Here is a 9,309-nt window from a genome sequence, read left to right as displayed (position 1 = left end):
GTTCATGTTTAATCTGGTCATCACCTGGGACAAGAGTTCAATGAGTTCCTCATCACCGACTTAGACTCTGTGTAGTGTTTTAGGCTTGAATAGTCTGTGCTTTTCCAACAACATCTGTTTCGGTGCTCAGTGCTTCCATCTCCTTAAAAGCAAAAAGTGATGAACAAGGCACCCTCTCGAAATGGAAGAATTGGCAGAGCTGGCTTAAGAAACCTGATTAGAGGAGCTGAGTCTCACTGGTAAGGGATGGGAAAGAGCAGCACTCATCTTTAACCCTTTTGTGAGACTTACCTGTGAACCCGGAAGACTTTGAGATATTTGCCCTAAGACAAACAAAACCAAATTGACAATGAGCATAGATCACATATTTACAGATTCTTCAAGGACAGGTCTTCGTGGTTCTGATGTCATGTCACATACATTTTTGTGCAGTTCTTTACCCACCACCAAATAAATACCACAAAACCTCTTAATGGTGTCTATGATTTGTAATTGAACACAGAATGGTACCAAAGGGTGGAGCTATACTTGCAGCTGAACACTATTGGTTTTTTACAGAGAATCATCACCAGTGCTTGAAATAAGCGTGGAGAATTGGGGAAAAAATGCAAAAGGTTTTCATTACACAGCCAAGACAAGACACCATAATAATACAGTGACAGTGCTCAGCAATGTTGCAAGCCAAACCTTGTCATCTCCTTGTGATATACAGTCACATGCCAAGAAGCAAGAACAGAATCTGCTGCATGTCCTCTATTATTGTTTACAAGTGTATCTAAAAAGGTGTGGAAAGCACGAGTGGTGCTGCTTTCACTCTCTATTTGTATGCACTTGTCATATGTTTACATCTGAAATAATGAACCTGGGTTCACAACAACACAGGTTTGGAGCACCTGCTGGTCAAAACTGTGTAAAGGCAACAAAACCTCAGGCAAAACGTTTTATTGAAAGTAAAACAAACTGAATGCAATTAGCTGATCATATAATAATCATGACATATAAAATGTCTGCATATTATCCAGTATTTTTATATATACATATTGCTTGTTTAATTGTGGGCTCTGCTAAATTGGTCAGCTATTATTGTTTTAATTTTAGAAATATTTCATTAAAATGTCTACAAATTTGTAAAACTGAGCAGCTTATGCGCTCCAAACCACTAATTTTCAAAAACAGCCTTCACTCACTGAGCAGCCATCCCTCATTCAAGTGCAGCTTTTAACCCAGATGGGCCAAAATGCAGCTGATATAGGACTACAACACATAAATCAGAAAGGTACACAATTTTCATGTGAAAATCTGTAAAGTCACCTATTATACATTTTGAGTGGGCTGAGGATAAGCACCACCTGATGTTAATTTATATAGATAATTTCTCATTCCTGCAAGTTGCAGGTGACTGACACCATTTTTCAGCCAAAAATATTTTTCTACAATGAAATGTGCATGCCTGATTTGGTTGCTTCATTTAAGACTGACGCAAACCACGTGACAGATTACATGGCACAGGGTACTGATAATTAGAATTTGAGACAATGAAGTAGATCATTCATTTCTATAGATTAATCGGTGATGAGGAAGAACCATACAGCAAATATCCTAGGTAAGTGACACTTTGAAACAGTGCTTCATAAAATAAAGATTTTGCTTTGTTATACTGCTTTTAACGTTGTATTTGAGTTATCACAAAATCTTTATGGTTTACCTCTAGAGGACGTTGTTATGGTTGAAATAATCGTTTTAACAAAATAAGAGGAATCATAAAAATTGCATTATTTTTAACTTGGCACTTTATTGAAAGACCTTTTTTACATAAAAAGTTTAACATCTATTCACATAGCTTACTCTACAAGTCAATGTATAGTTATTGTTATAAATTAGAATTATAAAATGTATAAAACTATTTTATGTTCACACTTAGATATTACTTCATATTAATAGCAGGTTTGGCATGCTGTCCCGGGAGAGATAATTAAACCAAGGGATCCTGCCTGGTCCTGGTTCCTGCATGTTACGGGGGTCTAATATCAGATAGTTCTCGAGAGCTCCTGCTGGTAAAGGAGAAAAAAGGGTGGATGAGGTGATTCTTTAAAAGATAAGTGAAGTGGGCTATTTATTGTATGTTTGGATTCATTTGATTGGTTTATCGATAATCGATGGTTTGCAGATGAGAGACCAGCCAACATCAATCATATCACTTGCTCCTCTCGAAATTAGTTTATAAAACTTCACTTCAAGAGTTCACACAGTGATGATTGGATCACGCCTGGTCAATTAGCATGTAAGGGTTTCCAGCATGAGGTAGTTTTCAAAAGCTCCCAAAAATACTATTAACTCGAGACAGTAGCTGGTATTTGCAGAACCTCCCCAAAAGACTAGAAGAGAAATGCTCTTCACTAAGAGAGCCTCTCACTAAGAGACTGAAGAGTTCCAAAGATCTGCTAACCTGATTTCACAGAGAAACCAGTCCTCCCACCAGTGCGAGTTACGACACCACAGAGGCAGTTTATCAGGGCTCCTTTCCCATCCCTTTGGCGTTTCACTGGTGGACAAAAAAACAGTTTCTATTGAAAGAGCAGATTCCCTAAGAGAGGAACACGGTCGAACAGCGCATCTTTTTAAAGATCTCGTTCTGATCATGCATTTCTGGATGCAGTGGTTTGGATGACAGGCATGAGCACTGTATAGCATGTCTGGGGGTCCGGCATGTCAGGCAGGTGCTCACGGACAGCTGTTGCCCTCACTGCAAAGGCTTGACTGTTGTGGAACTGAGGTCGCAGCGCACTCTAGCATTAGGGTGTGTCATCCTGCTGCTCCCCGCCAGTCGTTTAGCACATGGGCAGGCCTGAGGATCACAGAACCTGTCACCCTTGAGCCCATGGACACTCACTCCTTGTCTGTGCTCTCTGTCCAAGCTTTGAGTGGGAGTGCCGCTCCATCCTCCGGGATGGCCGCGCTCTCATTAGATGACACCGGGGACATGATTTCCATCTCTGCATAGGAGGGCAGGCTAACATGTTCCAATGACAATTTGAGGAAAAAATCTCTTATTTTCAGCTCAACCTCAGGCCACTCTGCTTCCCAGGGTGAGCAATCCCCTCCCGAGCTGCCACTCCGCTGGCACGCCAGTGAATGCGCTGATGGTGTTATTAGCGTGGGCTCTGCCAGCCTGGTTAGCGCTGCCCAGCCCGTTGTGGTGGGTCATGTGGACAATCAGACTTGGCTGCGTGATACAATTCGCCTTTTGCCCTCCCAAGTTCACGGGTGTACATTTCACGAGGATCAGTCACATGTCCGCTCCTGTCTTGCGAGAGGAGACTGCTGTTCTCATGGCGAAAGATGCAATCGAGCCGGTCCCTCCAGCCGAGATGAAGGCCGGGGTGTACAGCCCGTACTTCATCTGCCCAAAAAGAGCAGTGGGTAAAGACCAATCCTATATCTGCGCAGAAATGCATACTCCTATGTGTCCTATGTGTTCATGTCTCCATTAATCCATGCCTCCGTCCCTTTCTCCAGTTTGCGTTTGAGGGTCGAGCATAGTAGTATAAAGTCCTCCTCTTAAGGCTCTCCCAGTCTCCAAGTGTTTTCACCAAGCTCGCAGAGGGTACCCTAGCGCCTCTGCGGCTCACAGGCATTCGCATACTCAATTACCTCGACGACTGGCTCATATTGGCTTCATCCCGGGATCAATTGATTATGCACAGGGACATGGTGCTCTTGCACCTTAACCAATTGGGGCTTCGGGTCAACTGAGAGAAGAGCAAACTCTGTCCTGTACAGAGAATCTCCTATCTCGGGATGGAGCTGGACTCGTTTGGCTTGCTTCATATGAGACCACTTCAGCGAAGGCTTCACGATTAGGTCCCCAGACGAGCATGGCGCACTGGCACGCACCAAGTGTCCATCACTCCGCTGTGTCGTACTGCTTTTTTACGGGCCAGTGTATCACTAGAACATGTATCCAGGCATGTTGTCGTATAAACAGCATGAGCTGGGGGCTGTGTGCAACAACCATGCAGCTGCGGGTTCATGGATCGGACACCGATTGCATTGGCATGTCAACGACTAGAGCTGTTGGCTTGTGCTTCTTGCTCTCTGTCGCTTTTTACCGGTTTTAAAGCAGAAACATGTGCTCCCGTCACATGTCTCAGCTTGCTCGCCATCTGCTCCTGTGCAGTCACAAGTGGCTAAAATAGCTGCATGCCAAACTGGACCTGGGTTTCCAAACTCACTCTTCTGGCGACGGCCCCTCCATGGCGCATTCCCCTGAGAGAGGACCTCCTCTCCCAGTGACGGGGCACACTCTAGCACCTGTGTCCAGATTTCTGGAACCTCCAAGTGTGGTCCATAGACTTGGGTGACTTACTGTCGGTGGTTAACACCATCACTCAGGCTAGAATACCCTCTATGAGGCATGCCTATGCCCTGAAGTGGAGTCCATTCGCTGAGTGGTGCACTTCTTGCTAAGATGACCCCTGAATTTGCCAGATTAGCATTGTATTATCTTTCCTTCAGGATAAGCTGGAGCGTGGGCTGTCACCCTCCACACTGAAGGTTTACGTGACTGCCATTTCCGCTCATCATGACGTGGTGAATGGCAACACGCTCTGGAAGCATAATCTAATCATCCTCAGAGGCGTCAATCAAGAGAGTTGAGGATTTGGAGGCATTTTTGGTCAGCGAATTGTGCCTGGAATTCGAGCTGGCCTACTCGCATGTTATCCTGAGACCCCAGCCTGGCTATGTGCCTAAGGTTCCTACCACCCCATTTAGAGACTAGGTGGTGAACCTGCAAGTGATGCCCATGGAGGTGGCAGACCTAGCCCTTTTCACTGCTCCCTTTCACTTGTCCCGTTTGCGCTTTACGCCTTAACATGGAACAAATGCAAAATTTCAGATCTTTATCTGTTATGTTGGTCGGCAGAAAGGAAGTGCCGTATGAAAACGAGAAAAAGAGGTTGGCCCACTGGATAGTTGATGCCATCACTTTCGCTCATCAGTGCCAGGGAGAGCCGTGTCTCCCGGAGTTGAGAGTAAATTCAACCAGAAGTGTTGCCTGTTATTGAGTGTTAGCATGCGGCGCCTCTCTCATAGATATCTGTAGAGCTCCTGGCTGGGCAATACTTAATACATTCGAGCGATTTTATAATTTTCCTCACGATTACTGGGTAAACCCTGGTAAATCGTGAGAAACCTAAGCTCTGTGTCAAAAACGCTTGCTGCACCATGCTCCCTAACCCGGAGATACATGCCCTTTTTCTGCTCTGTTAGTAAGTTCTCCATTTGGCGAACCCTAGAGAACTCCTCTGTGGCCCCCAGCACCCTTCTCAGCGGAGGAGCCGGGTGCCTGGCCTAGTGTGATGTCTGGTAGGACCACTTGGTCTACCCACATGCTGGGGTTCAGTGCCAGCTATGCATGGTCCTAGATGGCAATCCCATATGCTTATTTCAGCCACGGATTGTTCCCTCTTTTCAGGCGGACCCGTGTCTTCCCTACTAACTAACCAGCTTATCATATGTAGCACTTCCGCTTTATAGTAGCTTGTCAATTTGCTCTTGTTGCCATCAAGTCTCCCCTTTTGTGGGTTGCAGGTGGCCTCCGCAGCATCTTCCCCCTTCAGGGACTGGCACACTTTCCCAATGTACTGTCATAATTCTAAAATCCCTAGACTACATTAGCTAGGTAAAAGCACATTCACGACCTGATCTAAATTGTTCTTTTATTCCCATGTGATGGTAATTAAAGGGCCTAGGGGACGTTGGAAAGTTGCACCCTTGTTGATGCTTGTGCGCTCAGACTATGCTTGACAAAGTTTACATCAGGGGCATGACAGGCTTGGCTGTTGTGGTGCGGAGGTAACTAGCTGCATATTTGCACACAAGAACGCACATGGGTACAGTTTACCTGGTGTTCCGTGTCTTTGTGACAGTACTGCTCTGATGCCCAGATCTGAAGTATCTACTTCCAGGATGAACGGTGAATTAGGGTTGGTATGTTTGAGTATAGGGGCTGTGGTGAATCTTTCCTTTAATTCCTTGAATGCCTGGTTAACCTCCTCTGACCACTTCAGTTTCTTCTGTTTACCTTTGAGCAAACCTTTGAGTGCCCCCTGGTGGTGATGAACGCAGTTTTCTGTTCGTACCTTGCACAAATTCTAATCAGATTGTAGGCACTCCTCAGGTCAAGTTTGGTGTATATGGTGGCTACACGTAGTTGTTCAAGGGCAGAGGGGACTAATGGGAGGGGATAGCAAAATTTGACTGTGACATTATTTAAAGGGCACCTATGGTGAAAAATCTACTTTTCAAGCTGTTTGGATAGACATATGTGTAGATATAGTGTAAAGACCGCCATGTTGGAGTGATATAAACACACCCAGTCCTGTTTTTTTCAATTTAAAAACATAAAAATGGTGGACCAATTGGAGAGGTTTTCAGACCGACCGCAACTTGACGTAGGAGTGCGGTGCCCCTACCCACCGAATTGATTGACAGCTACGCGTATTAGCATGTCCCGGTAGTCACGTGTATAATCATATCAACAAGACCAGATGTGCGCAAAGCAACCGGGAATAAAATGTCTGTTCTAAATCGCATTTGTTGAGCTAGTGTTAGTGGACAGTGAAATGTAGAGTTGCTGAAAGTGTAATGCTATGTTCACACCAGATGTGGAAGACGCGTCAAGCGCGAGTGATTTACATGTTAAGTCAATGCAAAGACGCAAATAGACATCCTGCAGCACGATAGCGCGGCATGAATGACACGAATTGCGAGAATGGTGCAATATGCGTGAATGGTGCAGCGCTGCGCGAATTGAGCGTTTTGCGCGTTTAACGCGCGAAACACTCGAGTTCGAAAATCTGAACTTCAGCGGACATTCGCGCCGCGTTAAACAATCAGGAGCTTGCTCTTGTGGGGACGTGATTATGATGTAGCAACTGTTGTTGGTGTCCCGGGGAAAAAATCCTCCTGCCTACACTGAGAACAGTTTATCAAACTGGGTCAGAAGCACAGATGAAAGCTTCCAATTAATTTTTGTGTGGAATAATCAAACAAGACAGGAAAACAAACGGGATTTAAGCAGATTACTAGTGGATGAAAAATGTTATACAAACATAAACGACAACAAATTTATGCTAACTTTTTTAAAATAAATATATTATTTTAAAATAAGATTCATTAATTTCATTAATTCCTTAATAAGATTCTGCAATTTCTTTAAATTTGTTGCGCTTGTAATGTCAGTCACATGATAACGTAAACAGGGCGGATGACGTACGATGACGTACGAGTGCCTACTTTTTCAGTCCTTTTTAAGTACTTATTGAAATTGAGTACCTACTCATTGAGTATGCGGTTTTGAACGCAGTCCCAGTGTCTGCCGGATCCATTGAGGAAGTAATCAAAGAGACGCTGTACCTGCCAAAAGGACCCCAACTTGGAGAATCTGCATTTGCGAGGTCCCCTGATGGTGCCCCACAGCATCCCTTGAAAAAGGATATGAAAGACCGCCTGTGCCTGCAGTGTCCCCCAGAGGAAGCAACTGGACCCATAGCATGCCTAGAAGAAGTTTCAAATGGATCCCGAGAGGAAACTCTTGAGAAACCACTTTTCCTCATAGCGTTTTCAGAGGAGTTACCATTGGTCCACTGGATTGTTGGAGGTTGGATTGTTGGAATTATCCATGCTCAGCTGGTCCCCACATGGAGGATCTCTGCCTGCCAGGCCTAGATTGAAAGGAAAAGTGAGAATCCCTGAAAATATTACACTGAATCTAATGAGACATGTCATCATGAGACCTTCCCCCCTTAAAGGGATATTTCACCCAAATGAAAAACTCCTTACCATTAACTCATATACAAGTGGTTCTAAACATTTGAAAATGAATTTCTTCTGTTGAACACAAAACAAGATATTCTGAAGAATATCTTGGAAATATTCTTGGAATGGCAACGCAGTGGCGCAGTAGGTAGTGCTGTCACCTCACAGCAAGAAGGTTGACGTTTCTGTGTGCAGTTTGCATGTTCTCCCTGCGTTCACGTGGGTTTCTCGGGGTGCTCCGGTATCCCCCACAGTCCAAAGACATGTGGTACAGGTGAATTGGGAAAGCTAAATTGCCTGTAGTGTATGAGTGTGAGTGAGAGTGTATGGATGTTTCCCAGAGATGGGTTGCAGCTGGAAGGGCATCCACTGTGTAAAACATGTGCTGGATAAGTTGGCTGGTTCATTCTGCTGTGGCGACCCCGGATGAATATAGGCACTAAGCCGAAAAGAACATGAATGAATGAATGTATTCTTGGAATATTATTAATGTATTCTTAGAATAATGAGACGGCTCCTGCTCCCAGTTTTCCCAGAGGAAGCATCTGAGGGAGTACCTGTGTTCAGAATGACCTGGATGAAGCTCATGAATGAGCAACTACAGGTACTGTAGGCTCACAGCATGTCCAGAGGAAAACACGTTTTTTACCTATGCCATAAAAGCCATTATCAGTGGGAGTTCCAAGACTCGTAAATCTAATTTTTGATCCCTGTGACATATTTCAAACAAATATACTATAAAAAGATTGTAAAAGTTCATGTGCAAATTGACGCACTGGGAAGAATAAAAACAAACTTTGGAAATAGAACAACATAAAAATTACTTTCAGTGCCCTCTAGTGACCAGTCTTCATAATGAAACTTTGTTAAATCTTGTGGAAAAGCAAACTCCATGAGACATTAATGTAGACCATTTAAAGGACATTGTGAAAAGCAGTAAGACAACTAATGAACGAAGCAGCTAACAATGTATTTGTTTACTTTAAAACAACAATGCACATCAGCTGAATCAGTTCAATACATTTTTATATAAATACTTTACAGCATAATAGAGCAGCTTGTGGGGGTAAAAAATGTATTACATATATATAAACCATATAGTTTCCCACAAAACATTGGGAAAAAATCCCATTTTTTTTTCATTTTGGTTTTCAATAAAATAATGAAATTCTTAGAAACCAGAGAAAACAGATACTCTGGTGAATTAAACATAAATGAGTGTCTTAAAACAGATTAAGAATTGACAACAACCGAAATGTTTTAACATTTGCTTAAATCAAGGCAGCTAGCATTTATTAGCTTTTTAAAGAACATAACACTTACAATAAGCAATGATAAAACCTTTTACAAATTACTATAGCTTTTTCAAAAGACCACACAAAATAATACCCCAAGACAAAAATGTCAAATGTCATACCAGACACTGACAATTTTCAAATATCTAGAAATTGACTGAGGAATTACTTTGGAAAGCACATAATCTATTCA

Source organism: Danio aesculapii, chromosome 1 (assembly GCF_903798145.1).
Source record: "Danio aesculapii chromosome 1, fDanAes4.1, whole genome shotgun sequence".
In the NCBI taxonomy this organism is placed as follows: Eukaryota; Metazoa; Chordata; class Actinopteri; order Cypriniformes; family Danionidae; genus Danio; species Danio aesculapii.
Note: the sequence above shows the minus strand (reverse complement) of the source record.